Source organism: Pleurodeles waltl, chromosome 5, assembly GCF_031143425.1.
Source record: "Pleurodeles waltl isolate 20211129_DDA chromosome 5, aPleWal1.hap1.20221129, whole genome shotgun sequence".
In the NCBI taxonomy this organism is placed as follows: domain Eukaryota; kingdom Metazoa; phylum Chordata; class Amphibia; order Caudata; family Salamandridae; genus Pleurodeles; species Pleurodeles waltl.
This window is the reverse complement of record NC_090444.1, coordinates 1067753582-1067775799: the sequence shown is the minus strand read 5'-3', so window position 1 is coordinate 1067775799 and position 22218 is coordinate 1067753582. Positions and strand designations below refer to the sequence as shown.

Sequence of the window (22218 nt, the reverse complement as noted above, 5' to 3'; positions counted from 1 at the left end):
CTGTTTTCCTTATACGAAAACAAGATGAATTTCAAAAAGAAAGATACGCTTTCTTTTCATTTTTTCATAGTAGACAGTGGTTAATGGGACAACTGTCTGATCTTAAAAAATGATTTTACAAACATTAATTTGTAAATGAATTACCAACTGCTTGAAGTAGGTGGTGAAATGCCAATGTTTTGCGACCACATTTCAGTCACAAAACATTCACACACACCACAGCGAACGGGTATTAGGAAGGGGCGCCCTAAACACTCCCCATTTTAATACTGAATTGCAAACACAAGTAAAAACAGATATCGTAGGTACATGGTTGGGATTTTAGGAGATTAACAGTCTCTTAACTTGGGGAGGGAGCTTAGAATTGATAACTTTGTGTGCCAGGCATAACATTTTAAATTTAATTCTTAACTCAATGGGCAGCCAATGCAGCGTTTTTAAGGCCTCCTTCAATGATTCCAATCTAGGCATTTTGAGAAAAGTTCTGGCCACCCCGCTTTGCACTACCTGCAGTTTTTAATATATTTTGGCAAGCCCAAATAAAGGTAATTACCATAATCCAGGCTGGATCCCATGAGAGAATTGTACCACTGTACTTCTGGAGTTTTCTGGGATAAGGTCAAGGATTTTACAGGATTGTTCTTAATAAGCAAAAACAGGTGACAGACACTTTTGTTATTTGAGCGTCTATAATTAGGGCTTTATCTAGCCACATTCCCAGTTTTTTTATAGGGGTGTTGGGGATACGTGGGCCCCACAGACAATCTGGCCAGTTTATGACTGTTGTTGGAATTATGTCATTCCCCAAGAAAATTATTTCTGTTTTGCCACCATTTAGTGTTAGGCAACAATTTGCCATTCATCTGACAAATTTTTCCATGCCTGGGGCCAATTGTTAATGGTCCAGGTTCTGACTGTTAGCCAAGGATGCCACTAGTTGCATATCGTCTGCATAAGAGATTGTAGTCATACTGTACTCCTGTACAATATCTGCCAATGGTCGCATATAGATGTTAAAGAAAGTGGGGCTTAGTGTTGAGCCCTGTGGCACTGCACACTTGGAAGACATACTTTCCGAGAGGCATGGATTTTCTATTTTCTATAATTTGGAAAGTTTGGTCCTTAACAAAGGAGGCTATCCAATCCAATGCATTGCTTTGAACTCATATTTCCTTTAATCTGTTGATCAAAATCATATGTTCACCAGTGCCAAATACCACGATCAGATTATGAGGGTAATTTGCACATTATTGCTTTTCCAAATGAAATGCTCTTATAGATGCATTCAAAATTGGGTGGTATAGATACATGTTATAGGGACACTTCCCTATTCTGCTTTCTTTTTGAAGAAAGAGTGAAGTCCTTGTAAAGCTGCTGAGCTCAGGGACATCGCAAGGATTTAGAGGACCCTGTGCCAAACGTATTCAGAACAGTTCAGAACAGCTTTGATTTTCACATCTTGATACCCTCTATGGCCAGATCACACACAGTGCATAGGCACACTTTCCCAAAATCTAACTGTGTTTACATCTAATGCTCGGGATAGTGACATGTGTTTTCAATATTTGAAATGCAGGAGCAGCTCACTAAAATTACTGCAAATAATCTGTGTGATACCCTCCCGTTTCTCATGTGAGGTCCTGTTTTGAGCTCAAAAAAACTATTTTATGGAGCTTACTGGAAACATAAACACAAAATTTCTCTGAATAATGTTTGTAATAGACTCTCACAAATAACATGAAAAATAAATTAAAGGGAAATATATTTAAACCAATCTGTTTAAGAATTACTCAAGGTCATCGGGGCAAGACTCCACAAGAACTGGCTGTATTAGGGGACCCCCTGAAATGCTTTGGCCCTGGGCTGGAGCCCACTTTGCCCATGTCTTAAAACGTCATTCGGGATGTGCTCTGAAGTACCCAATTTAGACAGGTCGTAGAGGAGGTTAAATATTTCCCTTGATTGGTTAGAGACTTTGCAGATGAATTTGGTAGAATATTACTTTTTGATCATTACGTAGTTTCCGAAGTGTGTGGTTTAAGCTTGGCCTTTCACACTGACTAATAAGGATGAAATATTGTGGGCCATAGGGCTTTTAAATGATTTTTGAAGTATATTTATCCATGATCTTTTGCTTGGATTGCCAAGACGGACTTGGGACATTTTGACATGTTCATACTTTCAAAGTGGTTGACCTTTTTGACCTTAAGGATATTACAGTACACAAAAAGCATTTCACAACGGGAAAGTAGAATACAACCAGTGAATGGCTAGAGTACAGTCAAAACTAAGGAGCATATTTACGATTTTTTGGCGCAAAAGGGAAAGGGCAGGAATGCGCTGTATTTAACCAATACAGCACTTTCCTGTCCTTTCTCCCCACACTGGCAACATTTTGGCAGCCTAGAGACAACATAGGCACTATTGCACTAGTGTGCAAGGGTGCATTGCATGCACGATTGTTTATGTCCAGGGAGGCGCATATTTCTGCAGAAAACAATCCCAGGAGGCTCTTTCCTCTTCCTATGTGTGCTGCAGAATGTGGCACACATAGGAAGAAAACAAAAAAGGTGGATAAATTGTGATTTTTTTCCTTGTTGCATCTCCTGTGGGGAGGCATAAGGTTTTGGCATATCACCAGGTTTATATGGTCTTGTAAATCTAGGGATGCATCAAAATCCATGGGTGTTGCATGGGAACACCCACAGCAATACCCATGGAATGCCTACCCAGTGCAGAGTGGCACAACACAGCGACTTGCACTGCGTTGCTACTCCAGTGGCCCTATTTGACATAGAACACACTTTCTATAGTTGCACTATGGCGCACCCTATAACCAGTTTGCCAGGCGCAAACAGATGAAGTGTGCCTGATTACATTGAATGCACTGCCCCCAGGGCAGCCACGAACACGTGTTGCCCATACGTGTGAAAAACAGAGCCGCTTTAAAGCAGGCACTGTGTTTCATTGTGCAAGTGGCAATCTGCCTGCACTTTTAGGGAGGATTAGAGATTCCTTTGGAGGCAGATGCAGTGTGTGACTGCACCTGCCTGCAAGGGGATGTCTGAGGGGTCTACATGACTCCCTTTCCACCCTCTAGAGGGCTGCCATCAGGGGGCGCTCTGACAGCGAGCCCTGTCAGTGCACCTTGTCACAGCTTCTTTGCTTCTGCACCCACGTTTACAATACAGGACAGGTGCAGAGGCAAAGGGATTCCCTCCTGTGCATGGGCTGCACCCTCATGCAAATGAGGGAACAACTTTTGGTGACGGCACTGGTGCTGTTTTGTGCACCAGCACTATCAGTATTACAGAAAGGGCTACACAAGCGTCCACAACGCTCTGGTAAGGATGCTCCTGAATAGTTAAATTGTTCTCTCCACACTCGATCGAAGGCACAGTTGGCTTTCTGCATAAAGCCACAAACTACTTGCATGAAGCGCAAGCCCTCCAAATTTTTCTAGAAATTTTGAAGCTGGTTCATTTTCAGGTTTGTTGGCCCGTAGGCGGAAGTCATCCATTCCCAGCATCTTTCTCGAGAACGATTGTGGATGTACCTGTAGGGCCAATTCTAGGAGTTGATGACAGAATATCTTGTGTTCTGGATGTATATTATTCACTGCCATAATGAGATGCGCGAAGAATTGGAAATGAAGGAGGAGCAGGTAGCTGGAATTTGAATGCTTTGTCCTATTGTCAATATGTTGTTATGCAAAACTCATTACAGTGGTTATATACTCCTATTTCGTGTTGCAGCACAGCACCGCCCGGGGTACCGATTACTACAAGTCAACGCTTATTTAGGATTGAACAATATTTTGAGGGGAAACAAAATATTCCGTGGAGTGCTGATTTTTTAAACGCAATGCAGCACGAGTTACAGAGCTAGTGGTGAATCATGTTTTATAGATCGTAAAATTATCTTCTCCACCCTTTAGAACAGCAAAAACGAATATTATCTTCAAACACTTCATAAAAAGTGATGTGACAGTTGATTTACCCCCTACTTTTTTCATATACGTCATTAACGGTTGAATTTCTTCTTCAAAGCAATGCAAATCCGAACGGTATCTTTAAATGAGAGTTTGCAGATTATACGGATTGTGCTGTGTTGACCCCGGCACGGTTCACTACACGCATCAGGTGATTTCGCTGTGATGTTCCCACCACTCTGAGAGTTGGCTGGAAAAGAGCAGCTACACGGCAGACCAAAGGTCTTTCTATACCGACTTATAATTGGCCTCCAAGGTACATGCAGCACACTCTAACGTGGGTTTTGAGGTATCGAAAAAAAAACCAAAGAAAATTACATGATTTGTGAAACAGAGTCAAGCATTTTGAAGACCAAGAAGCAAAGAGTAAACTTTATATTTCGTTATTAATGTTAAATTGCTTTCTGACAATTATCACATGTGAAATTAATGGTTATGCCTCCCATATTTTCCGCAAAGCAATCTTTTAGCGCACATACTTTAGTGAAATAACTTGTTAACTATAAAATAGCATGCATTTTGCTTTGGCGATAAATTATTACTCTGCTTGAAACATAGGCCTACAAAATAATCACACTGTTTAATGGCCGGCAATTGGAGTTCCTTAAATCAATTATACTTGCACATTTCGGAGAACTTTTTGCACCCATTACTTGCACATTGATGTTGGTGCAATAAATTATTTGTAGAGAATCTTAATGAGGATGTTGCATTTTCCATCATACAAAAAGGCATCATAATTAATTTGTTGTTCTACAAACAAGTTTAGAATTGCAATTCACATGTTTTCGGTATTGGTACAACATGAGCTTCTTCCCGATGCTACATTGGGTGATTGATGCTGCCAGTAAATAATACTTAAAGGTATAGTGTATGTGGAACCCATTGTAATGGACTTTATGATTTTCAAAGGGGCAATCATCAATTACAACCAACTCTTTCTGTAATTTGCGGCCCTGTAAATGAAAATGTACCCTTTATTTCCAGAGAAGCACATGTAGGTGTGGCCCCAGGGGCCCCTCCTCCAGCACTGTGAGGGGCGACAGGCCCTGTGCCTGAGAGCTCCTGACTGGGCCTTGAGCGTGGGGGACCCCTCCATGTGTTTTGCAGGGGGGCCTCAAGTTTCATTATGCCACTGCCTGCGAAGTAGTAGGCTTTTAGCTTGTTCAAAGTTTCCGTTTCTTTCATCGAGGTTTACCTGATGTATGAACAAATAAATATGAAGTTAGGGCTAGATTTCCAAATAACTGTTGCAAAATACTTGTTTTAAATTGAGACCAGTACTTTTTTACTTGGTTAAGAATTTTAACATATGACCTATGTACTAAGAGGTAGGTTCTTAAAATACTCAATTGGAGTGGGTTGCAAGCTCACCTACCTGAAAATATTAACGAGTGAGGTAGCAAAATGCAAAAATTACAACTCACTAGAGTAGAAGATCCTGTTAGGGATGGTGGCATGCTGTCGTCAAGTAGAATTGGAGGTCCTGATAGGGATGGTGGCATGCTGTCATCAGCAGACATCCATGTCTGATTAGTTTGAAATAAAGCAGTCTTTTTTCAAGTGTGGTCCATAATGCTTGAAGTAAAGGGGACTGCTTTTTAAAGTTTATTTAGTAGTTGGCAGTGATCATTTGGACCACTACCTACTCTCAAATAAAGTTGTGTTCTACTTTCTCAGATAGAAAGTGGTGTCCACGGTACCTCTTCATTATTGTGAAGGCATTACCATCTCCTTAGAAGTGTGGTTAATGTTTTGTAACACGATTTTGGTCTCAAAACATAGATGCTTCAGATACCAATTCACTATTTGGAAGGGAAGCCTGCACTATTTCTCTTTCAGATTCCGAATCAGTATTCATTTGGTCCCATTTTCGGAGTCATAAATACTTTTCAGACTCCTGAAATAGGAGTAGTACATAGGCAAATGCATTTTAATGGTCCCCTTAGCCTAATTTGAGTATTTCAGATCATTCGAATGCTTAGTACATCTGGCTCCTTCGCAATTAAGCTGAAAATGAGTGTGCTCGAAAACAGCATTTGGGAAAGTGGTGAAGGGTGAAAGATCAAATTCCATATGCAATGCTGAAGCACAGGGCTTTAATTGGCAGTGATATGATCTGATAGCCCTATAGAGTCCTGCCTTTATAAATGTGTGTATGCTGTTGTGTAATTACATGTGGCATAAACCTTGTGTTTGCATCTTTGTTCTTTGCCATTCCTTCACATTTACAGTAGCTTTCAGGTACCATGTACCGCTTCTCCTAAGCATGAAAAGTGGGTCTCATAACATTCCCCTACAGTTCAACTACACTAAGTTACCATACATATCATATTGAGAACCTGCATATTGGCTTTTAATTGGATTATCAACAATACAACAATACACACAACGGCCTTCTAAGCCTACGCATCAAGGTAGGTGGCTAACCCACCAGTAGACGTATTCCTGTCTGAAGTTAATGATTCACTTTCACAGCCCCACATACGAAATAGTCAATCACATGATAAATCAAAGCAAAAAACATTCAAATGACATCCACAATGTATCTCCCATGGACAAATATGACTACAATCCAGAAACCAAATTCACAAATGTCCTTTACAATGGAGATACATCCACTGTCTAGTTAAGGGGAAGGTACCTTGTTGCACACAGATTATGGTTTTATTGAACTAACCACATTAATTTATTCTATGTCTACTAATTTCTTTGCATATGTATTGTTAGAAATGGGGTCTCTGGTTGGCAGTCAGTTTGTACTCTGTCCAAGCAGGGGCCCTAATCTAGTCAGGGCAAAGGAGATACTCACCTAAGATAACCCCTGCTCACCTCCTTGGTAGCTTGCCCCAAGCAGTCAGGCTTATCTCAAAGGCTATGTGTAAAGTATTTGCACTAACACACACAGACAGGACCCAGGCACCTGACCCAGAAAGGAAATACACAAGCAGGCAGAGTTGTGGAATGGTTTATGCAAGAAAATGTCCACTTTCTAAAAGTGACATTTTCAAACTGACCATTTAAAAATCAACTTCACCACAAGATGTATTTTTAAATTGTGAGTTCAGAAACCCCATCTCTATCTGCACCCAAAGGAAAACTGCACTTGAAAGTTATTTAAGGCAGCCCCGATGTTAACCTATGAGAGAGATAGGCCTTGCAACAGTGAAAACCAAATTAGGCAGTATTTCACTGTTAGGTCATGTAAAACACATCAGCACATGTCCCACCTTTAACGGACACTGTACCCTGCCCCTGGGGCTACCTATGACCCACATTAGGGGTGCCTTACATGTATAAAAAGGGACGTTTTGGGCCTGGCAAGTGGGTAAACTACCTGAGTAGAATTGGCAGGTTAAAACTACACACACACACACAGACACTGCAGTGGTAGGTCTGAACCATGTTTGCAGGGCCACTCATGTGGGTGGAACAACCGGTGCTGCAATCCCAATAGTAGCATTTGATTTACAGGCCCTGAGCACCTCTAGTACATTTTACTAGAGACTTAATAGTAAATCAAAAATGGCAATCATGGAAAAGCCAATTGCACATACAATTTACACAGGGAGCACCTACACTTTAGCACTGGTCAGCAGTGGTAAAGTGCCCAGAGTACCAAAACCAACAAAAACAGAATCCATAACACAGACAAAACATGGGAAGAAGAGGCAAAAATGATGGGGGAGACTGCGCTAAGGATGCCAGGTCTAACACGTGTCCCCCCCCCTGCTGAAAATGGGGAGAACTACACAACCGCATGGGATTTCCCATCACTAAGGCGGAAGAAACGGGACAGACCATCAGCATTGGCGTGTTCTGTTCCAGGGCGGTGTTCCACTGCAAAGTCCATTCCCTATAGGGAGATGGACCACCTCAACAGTTTTGGGTTCTCACCACTCATCTGCATTAACCATCTGAGGGGCCTGTGGTCTGTCTGAACCTGAAAGTGAGTCCCAAACAAGTAGGGTCTTAGCTGCTTCAGCTCCCAGACCACAGGAAAAGCTTCACGCTCAACTGCACTCCACATGCGTTCGCTGGGAAGTAATCTCCTACTAAAGAAGGCTACAAGCTGGTCTAGGCCCTGTTCAGTTAGCTGTGACAGCACTGTCCCACACCATGCTTGGAAGCATCAGTCTGTACAAAAAATTATTTAGAGAAGTCAGGTGCTTTTAGCACGAGTGCTGTGCACATGGCTCCCTTCAGGGCATCAAAAGTTGTTGGCACGTCTCAGTCCAGATTACTTTCTTTGGTTGTTTCTTGGAAATTAATTCTGTTAAGGGAGCAACAATGGTGCCATACCCCTTAACAGAACTCATATAGTAACCTGTGATACCTAAAAAGGATCTCACCTCAGTCTGGGTTTTGAGAGGCTCCCAAGGCAGAATAGTGTAAATCTTTGGTTGTAGGGGTATCACCTGGCCACTCCCTACCTGATGCCCAAAGTACACTACAGAGCCCTGCTCTATTTGGCATTTGCTAGCTTTAATAGTGAAACCTGCTTTCTGCAGGGCCTCTAACGCTTTACAGAGGTGCTGCAAGTGTTCCTTCCAAGTGGAGCTGAATACAGCAATGTCATCCAGGTAGGCTGCAATGAAATCCTCTAATCCAGCCAGTACCTGGTTAACCAGCCTCTGAAAGGTGACAGGTGCATTTTTCATCCCAAAGTGCATCACCCTAAACTGGTAGTGCCAATCTGGGGTCGAAAATGCAGACCTCTCCCTAGCCCCCTCAGTCAGAGTAATCTGCCAATATCCAGAGGTCAGATCAAAAGTATTTCGATATTTGGCAGCTCCTAAACGATCAATGAGCTCATCAGCTTGGGGGATGGGGTGCACGTCACTCTCGATGACTGCATTGAGTCCCCAGTAATCCAAAAAGAACCTGAGTTCTGGAGTGGTACTAGGAGCAGCACCTTTTGGTACCAAGACCACAGGACTGGAACAAGGGCTACTGGAAAACTCAATAACCCTAAGAGCTAACATTTTTTATGCCTCATCCTTAATGCTGGCTCTAACCTTGTCAGTTACCCTGTAAAATTTATGTTTCACAGGTGGACTGTCCCAAATGTCCACATCATGTGTGCACAACTGCGTGACCCATGGGAACACTGGACGACAATTCCTCTGTTGTTCTGGAGACAGTGAGGGGGAGAGGTTCACACCCTCCACTGAACCATCATTCCTTTGGCAGACAAAAGGTCAGGAAGAGGATCCCTCTCTTCCTCCACCCCATGGTCTATTCCCAAGTGCATAGTCACTTCTGTTCGCTCAAAGTGAGGCTGTAGGAAAGTCCTCCTTTTTGCCCTGGTCACCCCTACACTTTTTGGACAGGTACTGGTGGTTGCTGACTCTTGGCTGTGCCCTGGGTACTGCTTACCAGTCCCAGGGCCAGTGCTCTGTGTAAAATGGATATGCAAATTAGGCTAATTATAATTGGCTAAGTTAACCTACCTATAAGTCCCTAGTATATGGTAGGGCATGTAGGTTTAGGGACCACAGCATAGGTAGTGCACCCATAGGTGCACTGCTGAGGTGCCCAGTGTCATTTTAAAGGCAGGCCTGCCTTGCTGGCTGCTTTTAAATTAAAGTTATATGCAAATTCGACTTTGGAATTAAAAGTAGTTCCAAAGTCTCAAACTGCCTTATTTTTACATATAAGTCACCCCTAAGATGTGCCCTATGTGCCCCAAGGGCTGGGTGCCATGTAACTATAAGCAGGGACTTTATAAAAATAGTTTTATAAGCCCTGGTGAGGTAAAAACAGCCAAATTCGTTTTTCCGTCATTGTAGTAAATGGCCTTCATAGGCTAGAATGGGGAGACTTTATTTTAATTTTTAAAGTCTCTTTAAATGATGCATACCAAGATTTTGGTATCAAATTAATTGTTGTAATAAATCCCACAAATTCCAGTTGTTGGATTTAATATAACTTGTTCAGGTAAAGAGTTTTAAACTTTATCTGAAAAGTTGCCAATTTCAGCCCTGCATTGTTTTTGCTGCTGTGCTCTGATTGGCCAGCCTTGAGCAGCTTGACCAAGCTGCCTTGATGAGGTGTGAAGTGGCCTGGCTTCACACAAAGGAATGTGCCTGTGGGAGGGAATCTCCCCTCAGCAGATGGTGAGGCAGGAAGGGGGAGGGCTGCCAAACTGGTCTTCAAAGGCAGAGAAGGACATTTGGAGCAACCAGCAACACCCCCACATCCTGCAACCCCAGACAACTAGGTGCCCCCTTGATTAGATTAGGAGAGGGGTGTGTTTATGATTTTTAGCCACACCAGTGGGTGGGCTCAGCCAGATGTAACCTCCAAAAATGAGATTCATCCATGATGGATTTTTAGAGAATGTTGCCTCCTGGGATTGATTTTTGCCACACTTCCCAGGAAGTGGTCATCACAGGGGGAAGGACCCTGCACCTGATTGGAGAACCAGGACCCCCCTGCTTTTCACCCAGGAGCAAAGATAAAACTGGCAGACCTGCACCCACACCTCAGATCCCCATCAGATTCCAACAAGGAAGAACCAAAGGAGAAGAAGGACTGCCCTGCTGGACCCCTGGCCTGCACCTGGAACCTGCACTCAGAAGGACTGCACCAGCTGCACACTTGGGCTTTACCACAAGAAGGACTTTGCCTGGCTTCAATTGGTTCAAGGAGGGACTCCCTGTTTGCTACAGGTGAAAAATTGCTATCCAGAGTCCTCTGCACCAACTCCTGAAGAAAGCGACCAGCTGACCACTGTCCAGTGGCCAAAAAGGAGTTTGAGCCAGGTGCATTCTGGGAGTTGTAGTCCGCACCCCCCAAGGACCATCTCAGAACTTCTGGACCCTTGGGGTGAGCTGTGGACCCCAAAAGAACCTTAAAAGGACATCTGGGAGAAGCCCCAGAAGTTTGGAGAAGTTTGGACAACTTTTGAAAAAAAGCTCCATAGAGGGACCGACCCGCCGCGGCAACTCTAGCCGGCTTGCCTCAACCGCGACCCGGCCTGATTTGCTGGTTCGTCCCGGTAAAGAAAAATCTCTGAAAAAGAGACTAAGTCCGAAGGTAAAAAGTTGACCGGGACCTCCCAGCCAGCGTATCCGAGGAGGGCTCCATGGACGTCGGATCAAGATCCAGGTTTACCCCGGTCGAAGGATTTTCACCTCGAAAAAACAACTAAGTCCGAAAGTAAAAATCTCCACCGAGGATTCCAGCATCGCGTATCCGGAGAAGGGCTCCAGGAGGTCGGATTGGACTGGCAGGTTCGTCCCGCTGAAGAAAATCTTTGAAAAAAAAGACTAAGGCCCTCATTCCAACCCTGGCGGTCTCTGACCGCCAGGGCAGAGGGCAGCGGAAGCACCGCCAACTGGCTGGCGGTGCTTCCAGGGCTATTCTGACCGCGGCGGTAAAGCCGCGGTCAGAAAAGGGGAACCGGCGGTTTTCCCGCCGGTTTTCCCGCCGGTTTTCCCGCCGGTTTTCCCGCCGGTTTTCCCCTGGCCCAGGGAATCCTCCATGGCGGCGCTGCTTGCAGCGCCGCCATGGGGATTCCGACCCCCTTCCCTCCAGCCTGTTTCTGGCGGTTTTCACCGCCAGAACCAGGATGGCGGGAACGGGTGTCGTGGGGCCCCTGGGGGCCCCTGCACTGCCCATGCCACTGGCATGGGCAGTGCAGGGGCCCACTAACAGGGCCCCATACAGATTTTCACTGTCTGCTTTGCAGACAGTGAAAATCGCGACGGGTGCCACTGCACCCGTCGCACCCCTGCAACTCCGCCGGCTCCATTCGGAGTCGGCTTCCTCGTTGCAGGGGCTTTCCCGCTGGGCCGGCGGGCGGCCTTTTGGCGGTCGCCCGCCGGCCCAGCAGGAAAGCCAGTGGAGCGGCCATTCGGCGGTAACCGCATGGCGGGCGGCGACCACTGCCCACCGCGGTCAGAATGACCGCCTAAGTGTGAAGGTAAACTTTTAACCGAGGCCTCCCGCAGCCTGTAGCCGAGCAGGGCTCCATCGCGGTCGGCCTTAAACTTTGACTTTGCCCCGGTCGAGGTGCAACCAGATGACCAGACTGGCGCTTTTTGTTTCTAGGCGCTAAAAAAAAAAAAAATCTTTAAAAATTCATATCTCCTGTTCCCCTTATCCGATTTTATTTGTTTTGGTGTCATTTTAAAGATAAAATTATATTCTATTGTTATAAATTGGTTTTGGATTTTTAAACTGTTTCCTGTGTTTTACTTAATTGCTGTTTTGTGATATTTGAATGCTTTACACTCTGTCTCCTAAGTTAAGCCTTGACGCTCATTGCCAAACTACCAAGGGTTGAGCTGGGTTTAATTTACTGAGACCTAACTGGACCTTAGTGGAGGTTAATGGCCTATTGCTAAGTGTAGGTACCTACCTGCCCTTACCAATAACCCATTTTCCAACAGAGGCGGTTCACATGCAGGACCCTTAAAGGGTTCCTTGGAGCCCACAAGTTCACCAGATAGGTGACATCACTCTTGCGCTTCTCCACCTCAAAAGGCCAAGTCAACATATCTTGGAGAGTGCAAGGCTCCACTGGGGCCAACAGCCACACTTTCTTGTCCAGGATGAATCTCAACTAAAGGGGCATTCTGGTCATACCACCGTTTCATATCTTCCTGGTATGCTTCCAGGTTCTCTTGGGCGAGCTCCCTGAAGCGGGAAGTCTGGTTCCTAAAAGCCAGCATGTAACTAAATACATCCTGGGGGGGCTTAATGAAGGTCTTCTCCAAGCCTTCCCTAAGCAGACACAAAGGTCCCCTGACAAGGTGGCCATAAAACAACTCAAAAGGGCTAAATCCAAGACCCTTTTGTGACACCTCCCTATAGGCGAATAGAAGGTACAGCATGGCGAGAGAAGGGCTCTCACAGGCCCATAATCATGCCTTTCAAGGTGCGGTTGAATCTCTCAACCAGACCATTTCCTTGGGGATGGTAAGGAGTGGTAAACGTGTAGTTACCCCACACTCCTTCCACAGAGACTTCATATGTGTAAATATGAAATTAGTACCCCTGTCAGAAACCACCTCCTTGGGAAACCTATGCAGGTAAACACCCCCATCAAAGCATGTCCCACCACAAGGGCAGTGATTTACATCAAAGAAATGGCTTCTGGGTATTTGGTGGCATGGTTCACTAAGTCCAGGATGAACCTGTTGCTCATGGTTGTCTTGGAATCCTGAGGCCCCACAATGTCAATACCAACCCTTTTAAAGGGGTGCTGACAACAGGAAAAGGTTGCAGGAGAGCCTTACATTTCTCCCCTCTCTTGCCAACTGCCTGACAAGTTTGGCAAGACCTACAAAGCGCATCAGAGTTCCTATGCATTTGCAGCCAGTAAAAGTGGGTGGCAAGCCTTTCAAAGGTCTCGGCCTGCCCAAAATGTCCAGCTAAAGGCACATCATGAGCCAGACCTCGTAGGAAGTTTCTGAAGCATTGAGGTACCACCAGCACACAGGCTGCCCAGGATCAGCAACCTTAGGCTCTCTATATAGGAGGCCAATAAATCAAGTGTGAACTAGAATCCTTGCCAGACGCCTGGCCTTAGCCTGCTGCTGCAAACCCTCCAGAGTAGGGCACATTTTCTGTGCCTCACAGAATGCTTCTCTGGTGGGACCCCCTTCCTGCTGCCACGGAGTCATCTCAGGCACCTCTCCCAGTTCAGACACTTGTTTCCTTGAAGGCTCCGGGGTGTCCCCCTCAGGTTCAGCCTCCTCCCAGACTGTGGGGCCTTCTGGGAGTGTTTCCTGTGTCCCTTCTTCCTTCTGGCAGGCACCTGGGCCAGTCTTTCAGACTCCAAGGCATCCTAATCAGCCTGGAGGGCTGACTTTGATCGGGTGGACACACACAGCCACCCAGGCAGGCCCAACATTTCCAAGTGAGACCTCTTTCCAAGGGAAATCCTCCAGGTCATTGCCAAGCAGACAATCTACAGGTATGGTTGGACTCACAGCGACTCTCAAGGCACCTGAGACCCCCCTAGTTAAAGGGAGCCTGCCCACTCTGCACAGGCACTCTGAGTTATCTACCACAACTAGTTGGTGAAGTGCATGGGGAACTACCTGCTCTTCAGACACCTGGTGACTTCTCACAGTAGTCACACTGGCTCCTGTGTCTTTCAGAGCCTCCACCCTCTGTCCATTGATGGTTACCCACTGCATATATTTCTTAGTGTTCTAAGGCACAAGGATCCTCTGGACCATCTCACTGTCTCCTAGTGAGACAAGGGTCATCTCAGCTGGCTCCCACCCACCTGAAACAATTTCCTTCCCAAGCGCTAAACTGGCAAAACCCTGTGACTTAGCACTAGTGGGTGCCGGTGTCCACTTAGGGCATTTGGGACCCTCCCTCACAGGACCTACCTGGTTTCAAGCATTACATTTGCGGGGACCCCTCTCTTCAGGTTTCTCTGTAGAGACCCATGGTTTCTTTTCAACTGTGGGCTGGGAATCCTTACCCTGGGAACTAGGCTGGGGCCCTTTAGAGAACTCCCCCTGTTTACCCTTACCCCCCACTTCTTCTGATGGGGACCCTGCCGATCCTTGGCAGAGTCTCCCCCATACCTCTTATGGACCCTGGTACTTTCCCTCCCGTCCACTTCCTGAGCAATCTTCCTTGGGTCAGTCAGCTTGCTGTCAATTAGATGCTGGCACAGCTCTGGAAAACAAAGACTATACAAGTGTTTCCAAGCAATCAAATTGTACAGCCCCTCATAAGTTGTTACTTTACTACCCTTCATCCAACCATCCTGTGACCTGCAAAAAGAGTCTACACATTCCAACCAGGTGTGGTATTCCTTCTTATTGTAAGACCTTAACTTGTCCTTGTACTGCTCAGGAGTAAGACCATATCTTGTGAGTACAGCGTCTTTCATGATAGTGGAAGTGAGCCCCTCTACCTCGAAGTACTGCCACAGACCCGGCCACCAATGTGCTTCCGGAATGAGGTTCATGTGGAGAGCAGACTCATACCCCTTGAACCACAGATAGATGTCATTATCCCTCCTGTAATCCTTCACCAGATGTTTAGGAATGTGCACTCCCTCTCAGGCTGCACTGAGGAACTGCTGCCACCATGTCTACAAGACTCAGGCCCTCATTACAACCCTGGCGGTCAGTGATAAAGTGGCGATAATACCGCTAACAAGCCCGCGGTAAAAAAAAACAATGGAATTATGGCCATGGCGGAAACCGCCCACACAGCCAGCCACTTTAACACACCAACCGCCGCGGCGGTAGCAACAAGCACCGCGGAGGTAACCGCCAATAGCCAGGCAGAAGACAATGTACCGCCCACAGTATTACAACAGACCTATCCGCCACCTTTTCCGGGGCGGTACCAATGACGGAAACAGAACACAGAAGTTAAAGGACTCACCTCTGGACACTCAGGGAACAACCACGATGCCATGGAGCCAGAGTTGCACCTTTTCCTCATGCTCGTCTACCTCTTCCAGCATTACGAGCAGCAACACTGGCGAAGACGACCACAGTGAGTACATTAAAAGCACGGTGGAAACAGAACACAGAAGAGAAAAAACTCACCTCTGGACAGGCAGGGAACAGCTACGATGCCATGGAGCCTGAACTGCAGGTGTTCCCCATGCTGGTCTAACTCCTCCTACACCATGAATACCAACACCGGAGTAGACGACCACAGTGAGTACTGCCACCTAGCACACGGGGGGAGGAAAAAAGTGAGACACACAGACGCAACATGCAACATCCCCCACCCCAGCACCATACACACAAACAGATGCAATAACATTACATATCCACCCCGTAGCCCTCACGAATAATGCAAGGACAAAAGGAAGTGATTGAAGTGAGTGTAATGAGATAAACTAGAGATACATCCTCAAAAATCAAAACAGTATTTACATATATACAAAGGAAGGGACACTGCCCAGTCCACAATGTCCATGGGCCACATCACATAGGCCAAGGCCCCACTTGACTCCTGCATCAATACGGAGAGAACACTGCAGGAGCATCAGGTCAAAAATACACAGGCACCTCAGGGGGACAGGGAATGGGGGGCATCTCAGCCGGAAGATGGCCCAACGCCACTGGACTGGTCCTGGATGGGGCTACATGCCCTGTGTGCTGTCCTGGGGAGTAGAAAGCCACAGTCTCTCAAGTGGGTGGTTTCCCCACTGCTGGGTCCTGGGGAGTGCAAAGCCACAGTCTCTCAAGTGGGTGGTTTGCCCACTGCTTGGTCCTGGGGAGTGCAAGGCCACAATCTACATAGTGGATGCCTTCTTCCACTGGTTCTGGAGGGGGCATTGTGCCCAGTGTGCTTCATCCTGTCAGGGGGGGGGGGGTGAGCTGACGCCTTCTTCCACTGTTTCTGGAGGGGGCTTTGTGCCCTGTGATGCAGATCTTGCGGAGTGCAAGGTCACAGTCTCTCACCTGGGTGGCAGACCCACACGATTTGCAGTGGTCAGGATGCATTACAGTCCATGGATTCAGGACTATACACTGACCGCCAGCAGCGATGGCTGCTCAGTGGTGGCAGTGCCGGTGCTGGTGCTGCCAGTGGTGGGGGGATGCTCCAGCCTTTCCCCTGCAGCCTCGGATGGCTGCCCACTGGGGCTGCCGCTGCTGTTGCTAGCAGCGGTGCGGACAGCAGTGGTGGTGGCGGTGCTGCCAGTGGTGGGGGCAGGCTCCAGCCCTTCCCCTGCAGCCTCGGACGGCTGCCCACTGGGTCTGCTGCTGCTTGCGGCTGTGCTGGTGGCGGTGCTGGTGTTGGGGCTGCCAGTGGTGGGGGGAAGCTCCAGCCCTGCAGCCTCTGATGGCTACCCACTGGGGCTGCTGGCGGCGGTGCTGGTGGCGGTGCTGGTGTCAGGGCTGCCAGTGGTGGGAGGAGGCTCCACCCCTTCTCCTGCAGCCTTAGACAGCTGAAGCGCCATGGTTGGTGTGGGGGGTTCAGAATTAGTCCCAGCACCAGGCCTCCTGTCCTTCCTGCCTGCAGGGGCAGGCCCTTTGCCCTTGACATCTGGTAGTGCCTCCTTGCCCTCTCCATTGTAAGCTGGTGGTGCCTCCTTGCCGTTGCCAACTGGTGGTGCATACTTGCCCTTCCCCTTGGCAGCTGGTGCAGGCACGCTGCCAGTGCTGATGGGTGTTTCCCTGGAGCATCTCCCGCCTGCAAACACTACTGTGGACGTGGACTTGGTGGCTGAGGTGCTAGCCTGGGTTCTGCCCACCCTGGTCCAACCTGAAGGAGGGGGGGAGGGGTAGGGAAGAGGACAACAGTAAAGAAGAAAGATTTAGGGATACTGGGGCGGGGAGAGTGTGAAGGTTTGGGATTGGAGAAAGAGGGAGTGGTTGTTGGAGGTGTCCGTCTGCTGTGTTTGGGTGCAGGTGCATGGGCTGGATGCTGTTGTGAGGTGGATGGCTGTTGGGTGTGAGTGCTTGCGTTGGGTACTTTTGGAGGAGTGGGCACAGACACAGTGGGAGAGGACACAGGGGATGTGTGCATGGATGTGGGGGTGGTGACTGCCAGTGAGGGGCGTGTAGTGATAGGTGTGATTGTGATGGAGGCAATGGATGTGGATGTAGTGCATGCAGGTGTGAGTGGAGACGCTACTGGGAGGGAGGTGGACGTGGAGGAGGAGGGGACACAGTGGAGGCAGTGGATGTTAGTGTGTCTGCATCTGGATAGTCTTTTTGTGAGTGCCTGTGGGATGATGTGTGGTGCTTGTGTTTGCCTGAGCCGCTCCTGTGTGTTGTCTTTGGTGCATGCTGGTCTGAATGCGTGCTTGGGATAGGTTGGGGTTCAGGTGAATGGGACTGGGCAGAGGAAGTTGGAGGGGGGAGGCTAGAGACAGGAACAATGGCTGCCATCAGGGAGGAAGCCAGAGCCTGTATTGATCTCTGTTGAGCCACCATGCCAGATTGAATGCCCTCCAGGAATGCATTTGGTTGTTGCAAATGCCCTGCCATCCCCTGGATGGCATTCACTGTGGTGGACTGTCCAACAGAGATGGATCGCAGAAGGTCAATAGCCTCCTCACTCAGGGTAGCAGGGCTAACTGGGGCAGGGACTGAGGTGGCTGGGGCAAAGGAGATGCCCACCCTCCTGGGTAAGCGGACACGGGAAACGTGCTGAGGGGCCGCTGGGAGGGCTGTGCTGGTAATAGGGGCGGGGATGTACCTGTAGTTGGGGTGGCCACAGAGCTGTCCGCCACCACTAGGGAGCTTCCATCGGAGGAGGTATCACTTTCAGAACTGTCCCCTCCTGTCTCCGCCGTGGTGCTCCACTCGCCCTCCGTCCCACTGGTGCCCACACCGTCAATGGATTCGGCCTCATGGGCCCTGTGGGATGCAGCTCCATCCATCGCCGTTGTGCCTCTGCTCCTCTGCCAGATGATGCTAATGCACATAAGGACAAGATGACAAAACAAAAAGGGGGGGGAGACAGAGGATACACTTGGTCAATGGCAGCAACAACACAACCGTTGGCGTACATGACACACATACACACACACACAGGGAAACTCCCTACGCACTAGGCAATGCACTACCAGTCACAATGCGAGTCACCAGGCCATGGACAGTAATACCCAATGCCAATTGCAGAATACCTGAGACCCGCAGAGCCCTGCCCAGTAGTGGATGCCCACTAGCTTGTTTGGAGGTGGAGTTCATCAGCTCCTACCCAACATGGAACCTACCCTGTAATGTCCGGCCTGGCCTAGGGGCACCGACAGGCCCACATCCCCCACCCGAAGACCACTCCACCATGCACAAGTAGTATGATGTGAAACTGTACTCACCCCCTTGTGGCTCAAGCGCCCATCCGCCTCCGGATAGGCAACCGCCAGTATGAGGAACATCGGGGGTCAGGGTTCGACGGGCACCCCTTCCTCGTTGGGAGGCCATCTCCAGCTGGGCCTCCACCATCTTCTTTGCCCAGTGTCTCAGGTCCTCCCACTGTTTGCGACAGTGGGTGCTCCGTCTGCCGTGGGCCCCCAGGGTCCACACATCCTTGGCGATGGCACGCCAAATACCCTTCTTTTGATGGGCGCTGACCTACAGAGAAATACACATAGAAAAAATGTATCAGTCATACCGCCATATCCCTCCCATCCCCTTATGCACATAAATTGCCCACCATACATGCAGCACGCTGCCCAGGACCCCTCAACCACCCCCCCTTACACGAAGCCCACACATGCAGCACTCTATGCATTCATGCCCCATGCATCGCGCTCAGAGTGTACTCACCTGTTGGACTGGAGGGCCATACAGCATTCGGTACTGAGGTAGGAGCCCATCCACCAGTCTCTCCAACTCTGCCGCTGTGAAGGCAGGGGCCCTTTCCTCAGTGACACGAGCCATGGTCGGTTCCAGACACAGGTCACAGCAGCACATGCAGTGTAGGTCCTCACCTTTTGAAGGTCAGGTAGCACGTGAGTGAACAGATAGAAAATGGCGGTCACATCTGCGGCGGTGCGTACCGTCACCGCTGGCGTATATCACCATTGGCTACTGTAACCCATAGGGCCCAATGACAACCAATGAGGAGTTGCACAGCGGTACTCGACCGCCTCCTGCAATGGCACACAATGTCAGCTGCATTACCTCATTTCCACATGTCCATCCATACCGGACAGGCGGGCGCCATTTCAGGGGGGGGCAGGCCATGGCACCTAACTGCGTCACAGCACACATAGGCACCATTTGGGCCTATACAACAACATACTGTTTCAGTCACAGCATGCAATGCACTGTACATTTTGGAAATGTTGAATACTGACCAGATGCTCATTGTTTTGCCCCCTAGATTGCAACCGCTGCAGATGAATAGGAGATGGAGACATCACCCCCCGTGTACAGGCCCCGGGTGGACTTGGCAACATTGGAGGACAGTCACATTATCCTCACCTACAGACTTGACACGGCCACAATTCAAGAGCTGTGTGCCCAATTGGAGCCAGACCTGATCTCTGCTATCCGTCACGACACTGGGATCCCCCCTCTTCAGCAAGTCCCATCTGTGCTCCACTTCTTGGCAACTGGTTCTTTCTGAGTGACAGCAGGCTAGGCAGCAGGAATGTCACAGACAAAGTTCTCCATAGTGCTAACTAGAGTGTTGTCTGCCCTGATTAAACACATGCGCAGCTACATCGTTTTCCCCCAGGTGGAGGATTTGGCCACAGTAAAAGCTGACTTCTATGCAATGGGACATATCCCCAACATAATTGGGGCAATTGATGGTACACATATTGCATTTGTCCCCTCCCCCCTGGAGAAATGAACAGGTTTTCAGAAATCAAAAGAGCTTTCACTCTATGAAAGTGCAGATAATGTGCTTGGTGGAACAGTACATCTCCCATGTCAATGCAAAGTATCCTGGGTCTGTGCATGATGCCTTTATCCTGAGGAATAGCAGCATCCCATATGTGATGGCTCAACTCCAGAGGCATCGGGTGTGGCTAATAGGTGAGCGCATGGTCCCCACCCAGTATATGTTTGGGTATGGGGTTGGCCCTAAGGGTTAGTGTCTGGCTAACAGGTATCCCTTGATATATTTGCAGGTGACTCTGGTTACCCCAACCTCTCATGGCTACTGACCCCTGTGAGGAATCCCAGGACAAGGGCAGAAGAATGTTACAATGAGGCACATGGGCAAACAAGAAGAATCATAGAGCGAACCTTCGGCCTCCTGAAGGCCAGGATTCGGTGCCTTCATCTAACTGGTGGTTCCCTGTGCTACTCACCCAAGAAGGTGTGCCAGATCATCATTGCATGTTGCACAACCTTGCCTTACGTCGCCAGGTGCCTTTTCTGCAGGAGGATGAGGCTGGAGATGGCTGTGTGGCAGCAGTGGAGCGTGTGGACAGTGACGAAGAGGAGGCAGAGGATGAGGACAACAGAACATCAATCATACAACAGTACTTCCAGTGAAACACAGGTAAGACACTGTAACTTCACCTTCCATTGACAGTTTTGTATTAAATATTGTCACTGGCAGGCTGATATTCCCACTACTATGGCCATTTACCGTACCCTTTGACATGTCTATTTACAGATATATGTGCCCCACTCTGGCTCCTGGTGCACTGACTGCAGCAAAATACAGGTCATACCTATGTATACCGTACTGTAGGGTTGAATTGCAATGTCTACAGATTGTTAAACGAATACATAGTTCAATCAATTGACAGACTCAATACTTGTATTTTTTACAAGGGTCTTTATTTGTGTGCTAATAAGTGGATGGGGTATTGCTATAGGCTGGGGGGGGTGGTGGAGGAGAGTCCAGGTAAACGTTCCACACGTGTCCAGAGATACACAGCACTTGCTGCACCTACTTAGGTGAAAGACTTTTGATTACTTTTTCAGCACAAAACGAAGTGACTGCATTTACCATGATGCATTGGGGCTAACTTTTTGCTTGAGTGTGAGGCAGTGTGCTCCCTTTTTTCTTTTTGTCCAATGACTGCTCCCTTGAGCTAACGAGCTGACGAGCTCTGGAGAGGCACCTGTGCGCCAGTGAGTGGTACATAAACCCGAGAAGACTTTTGGCGGCATTTCAAGCAACCCCACAGACTTGGCTGCTCTCTGCTGATGACGGGCTAAACCTAGAAACACGTGTCCAGAGATACACAGCACTTGCTGCACCTACTTAGGTGAAAGACTTTTGATTACTTTTTCAGCACAAAACGAAGTGACTGCATTTACCATGATGCATTGGGGCTAACTTTTTGCTTGAGTGTGAGGCAGTGTGCTCCCTTTTTTCTTTTTGTCCAATGACTGCTCCCTTGAGCTAACGAGCTGACGAGCTCTGGAGAGGCACCTGTGCGCCAGTGAGTGGTACATAAACCCGAGAAGACTTTTGGCGGCATTTCAAGCAACCCCACAGACTTGGCTGCTCTCTGCTGATGACGGGCTAAACCTAGAAACACGTGTCCAGAGATACACAGCACTTGCTGCACCTACTTAGGTGAAAGACTTTTGATTACTTTTTCAGCACAAAACGAAGTGACTGCATTTACCATGATGCATTGGGGCTAACTTTTTGCTTGAGTGTGAGGCAGTGTGCTCCCTTTTTTCTTTTTGTCCAATGACTGCTCCCTTGAGCTAACGAGCTGACGAGCTCTGGAGAGGCACCTGTGCGCCAGTGAGTGGTACATAAACCCGAGAAGACTTTTGGCGGCATTTCAAGCAACCCCACAGACTTGGCTGCTCTCTGCTGATGACGGGCTAAACCTAGAAACACGTGTCCAG

General features: G+C 48.2%; 1 long non-coding RNA gene across 2 annotated transcripts in view; it reads right to left on the bottom strand.

Annotated features, from left to right (window-relative positions):
• Positions 1-4448: 4448 nt before the first annotated feature.
• Positions 4449-22218, bottom strand: part of LOC138297355 (uncharacterized) — a 206535-nt gene continuing 188765 nt past the window's right edge. For both annotated transcript variants that reach the window (XR_011204046.1, XR_011204045.1), the window contains exon 3: positions 4449-5189. This is a non-coding gene — a long non-coding RNA (uncharacterized lncRNA). The remainder of the gene's footprint in view (positions 5190-22218) is intronic.